This window comes from Zea mays, chromosome 8 (assembly GCF_902167145.1).
Source record: "Zea mays cultivar B73 chromosome 8, Zm-B73-REFERENCE-NAM-5.0, whole genome shotgun sequence".
NCBI classification, from domain to species: domain Eukaryota; kingdom Viridiplantae; phylum Streptophyta; class Magnoliopsida; order Poales; family Poaceae; genus Zea; species Zea mays.
In genome coordinates this window covers 22,688,770-22,693,385 of record NC_050103.1, presented here as the reverse complement: position 1 = coordinate 22,693,385, position 4,616 = coordinate 22,688,770, and the positions used below count along the sequence as shown (strand labels likewise).

Sequence of the window (4,616 nt, the reverse complement as noted above, 5' to 3'; positions counted from 1 at the left end):
AGTCAAGATGGAATTTGTCCCTCTCTTTGTGAGAGAGATATCTCTGGGCCCCTCGAGTGATTGGATCAAGAAATGCATGGTCGTGCTAGGGTTAAGAGTTAACCATTGAAAGGATTCCAATTCACAGTATCGAGAAAGAGAGGTCAGCTTAGAGCCAGACCAAATATCGTGAGACAAAGGGAACAGCATGTACTTAATGTCGCAATGGTTCGTCTGATATGATCTTTACGTACACATAGGAGTTGACATGTCTTGCTAGAGGCCGCTGTCAATTATTGGGCCAAGTAAGAGTACTCGGGCTATGTCTATTTGTACGTGAACCTATAGGGTCACACACTTAAGGGGAAGGAAGCCTAATTCGGATTAGATCCGAAATTAGACTGGGCTTTAAGGTTAATGATGGGCCTCGGCGTCAGAAGCCCACCATAACGCCTATATAATGAGGGGCGGGGGCGCGGTTAAGGGATAACCTAATTCGCCACCTGCAAATCAGCAGCCGCCGCTCGCCTCTCGCCCTCGCCAAGCCGCCGTCGCGAACCTAGCAGTTCGGTACGCGGCGCTTCCTCCCTGTACGTGTGGATACCTCGGAGGTGCTGCATCTGGAGCACTTGGACGAACCGTGCGAGGACGTGAAGGACGCCGGCGACTGCACGGCACTGCTCGACGCGTTCGTCTACATCGAGACGTCTTCCGCTGCTCTGCGCGTCTAGTGGTAATTCCATGACCTATAACCGCAGTAGTTCTTGGTATTATCACTACACGACGGTTGATCTTTAGCGACCCTTATTAGGTACCAACTGTTGGTTGCTAAAGGTTAGGGACCGACGGTCAGTCGCTAAATCCTTTTGTAGCAACGGTCGGTTGGTCGCTAAAAGACTAGAAATTTAACAACTTATGGTTGGTCGCTATAGATGTCGTCGGGGACTAGCGGTGGGTCGCTATAGAGTAAGGATCACTATTAAATCTTATAAAAATACATTGTCATAACTTTTCATCATAATAATAATGATGATATTTCATGACAATGCACATATGTTATAGGCATATGATAATTGTTTTAACAAAAATGCTATTATCTATGTTAGCTCGCCTGACCCACCATTTAGGGCCGATTCATTGCCAAAGGCTATTATATTTGACATATGTTATTATACATAGCAATGTGGTCACCACAATAGGAATTTTCATAATAATAAATAAATAAAACCTTAGATAATAATAGGTACAAATCTATAATACAAATGGGTTAAACTACAAGAACAAATAGTGTACATATGGTCTTCATCTGTGACAAATAAAAAATAGATATGACATGTGGACCCAAACACCTAGTCACTCACTAGCCGGCCACAGCCCACGGGCCACCTAGCATCCCGCTCCCACGGTCCCGCATCCCCAATTCCCAGCGGAAAACCCCCAGCCCCCTAGCCTCCTAGCACCTTCTCCTGTCCTTCTAACCCTAGCCGCCAAGCCCACCAGCCGCCGCTAGCTGCTGCCGTTCTCCACTCTCCACGGACCATGGCTCCACGGCCAGCCGCCAACCACCAGGCCACGGCCGAGCAGGGCGCCAAGCACCTAGGCCGGCCGAGCGGTGCGCCGAGCGCCCGAGCACCCAGGCCACCGCCCGCCGCACCAGAGCGGCCAACGGGGCGCCGAGCCGAGCAGAGTTTCAACAGTGTTCCTGACCGTGTGTTCTTGATCCAGGTGGCTGCCAGCAAGACGAAGATCTACATGGTGCTTGAGCTCGTCAACGGCGGCGAGCTGCTGGACAGGATTGTAAGCCGCCCCGGCCGTTCGTTCTTCCTCCCTTGTGATCAGTCAGGCTACACTCCTTGTCCGATGCCGTTACCACTCCCATACAGCTATACTACGTGTCTGATTCCCCTCCTGTCGCTTCCCTTTTGCTGCAACGGCAACTGACCAGCAGGCGGCCAGTGAGGGAAAGCTCCCGGAGCAGGAGGCAAGGAGGCTCTTCCAGCACCTGGTCCTTTCCTCTACTCTACTCTACTCACTCACTCATCACTCCCAGGCGGCCAAACAGCTCCCCAGGTGCTAATTCCTTATGCCGAATGCCTGCAGGTTCTGCAGAACAGAGGGTACGACGGCTGAAATACACACAATTTAGTTGAATTTAAGTTATGCCTAGTGTGCTATGGCCACTAGTTTGAATTTAAGTTAGATTTAAAGGTTACACACAATTTACTAGTTTTATTATCTGAATGGTTGAATTGGTCTCGTACTACTGTACATAATGACAGCTGAAATACATCATGTCTCTACCACTTTAGCCTTTCGTTTTTTATACACTAATACTGATCTACATGGACTGCAATAGTATTCACACCACAGTGAATGTTGAGCGTTTATTCAGTAACACTAATATAGGCAAGAGGTATATGTATTTCATAGGCAAAAGTAACACTGAAGACATAGGCAAGAAGTATAGGCAACAATAACACTGATATACTTAGAGGGAAAAGGGTATATGTATTTCTAGCCCTTTTATAACAGTCATTTCTAGCAGTTTTAGCAAATGACTGGTTCAGTGTGTATTTATATAGCAGTTTCAGTTTTATAGCAGTTTTAGTTCTAGCACTTTTAGCAAATGTATATATATATATATATATATTTCATAGCAGTTTCATAGCCCAGCCGCCGCGGCCTCCGGCTGGGCACGAGGCCCAGTTGCCCGACAGGCCGTCCAGGGCGTGCCTGAGAATACAGATTTGTCTTCGAAAATCATCTCACCTGTTTTCTTTTTTGCAGATTGTACTTTACTTGGAGCTTTATGTAAGTGTTCTCTGAATTTCTGAAACTTACTGTGAATGGCTACTATTATGCCTTTGTGATTCTATATATATATATATATATATTTGCAGGCAAGCTGTGTGGAGTACATCACGCCGCTAAGAGACAGCATGTCATCAGTGTTTCCCTCAGCACATTTAGCTTTTGCCAGCATCGACCTGAATGCACACACTGTCTTTGCGATCACAACGGCCTTGGCAATTCTCCAAACAGTCTGTCTCAGGAACCTCAGTCTCCTCTCGTATCTTTCTGGTATGCTAAAATGTAGTAGAATCCTTACAACATTGTTTCTTTTTTTTCCTGATCTTTCAAAGGAATGTAGGACTATTTTAGTCAGCCAGAACAATCTTTCTAAGCAATGACACTATTAGAATTGACTCGTACCACTAATAGTTCAGTTAGTTTATATAAGCAATAAAGTTAAGTAATCTTTCAGTGAAAGAAGGATTTTTTTTCTTCCCCCTGGGTCCTGATCCTGACCATCTTTTGTACTCAGCTGACGGTGTGATGGCGACAATTGCAGTCATCCTCTGCCTGTTCTGGGTTGCCTGTTCTGGGTTGTGAGAAACACTTTCACCTAAACTCGTGCACTGTACTTTCCTTTGGCCAACCCAACTGAACAAGTTGCTTGATGGTTTACAGGCTCTGATACTCCCATGTGCGTGCTACCTCTCCATCAAGAAGGGCGCAGTGCCATTGTGGGAGGTAAACAACACTTCCAGAATCCCAACCCCGAAATAGCTGGACACTGAATTGTCTGTGATCTAACTTAACTTTGGTTTTCATTCCAGATCATCCTGTGCATAGTCATCATAATGATCGGCGTCGTATGTGCATGCGTGGGATCATACACCTCAGTCAGCCAGATGATTAGCAGCACCAAATAGCGCACGCTAGCTGATATTTATCTAGTGTCTACGGATCCTTCCAAATGCTTTGACAGAGTTGGAACTGGCAGCTTTTCGTAGCTAAGTTTATTTGTTCCTTCTTTATGGCAGAAATTTGGTAAGAGAGAGTTTAGTTGTGGGAGGACAGGCGGCGAAGGAGTAATCTGAGTTTAGTGTGGTGCTTTTGTGACTGATCATCTCTGGAGCTTTTGTGAATGATCTAGCTAGCTATCTGTAAATGATCTAGTTGTGAATGATATTATAATTGTGATGCTTTTGTGAATATATAATTGTGGTGCTTTTGTATTTATGTGATGGATCTATGACTGTGGTATACTGATTAACTGTGTATGTCTTTATGATTTGTGTATAAAAATCTGTGATTTGTGGTGCTTAATTAAATGTATATTATTATTAATAACAACTGTAAAAAGGGCGACTTTCTGTTGGTTGCTAAATGTATAGTATGACGACTTACGGTTGGTTGCTAAATCTATAGTACATCAACCCACGGTTGGTCTCTAAATATACAATATTTGCAACGGACGGTCGGTCGCTAAAAAGATGTCGGTCGCTAAAGCCTTTAGCGACGGCACTTGCAGCGACCATCCTTATGGGTCGCTAAAAGTTTTTAGCGACCAACCGTAGGTCGCTGAAGGCCGTTTTAGCAACCAACCGTAGGTCGCTGTAAGTGAACCGTCGTGTAGTGTATGGGGATGAAAATTTTGTTTTGCGCTAGCGTAGCCTCCCCGTAATCCTACAGGGACACCCTCCGCTCGATTCGGCACCAGACGAAGGCCTGTGACGGGGTCATCTCATAGTGCGGCCTCGTCCAGCTCAGAGGCCCACGTGTGATCTGGCCCATTGTAACGGGCCCTGCGTGGCCGCCGCGTGTTACGGGTCTAATTTGTAAAGGCATCC

At 45.8% G+C, this 4,616-nt stretch overlaps 1 pseudogene across 1 annotated transcript; it reads left to right on the top strand.

The window, feature by feature from the left end:
- Positions 1-1,444: 1,444 nt before the first annotated feature.
- LOC100273737 (amino acid transporter pseudogene) lies at positions 1,445-3,999 on the top strand (annotated as a pseudogene). Its single transcript, NR_146330.1, has 7 exons — positions 1,445-1,776; positions 1,928-2,049; positions 2,767-2,790; positions 2,880-3,060; positions 3,305-3,365; positions 3,451-3,513; positions 3,600-3,999. The product of NR_146330.1 is annotated as an amino acid transporter pseudogene (transcript).
- Positions 4,000-4,616: the final 617 nt, after the last annotated feature.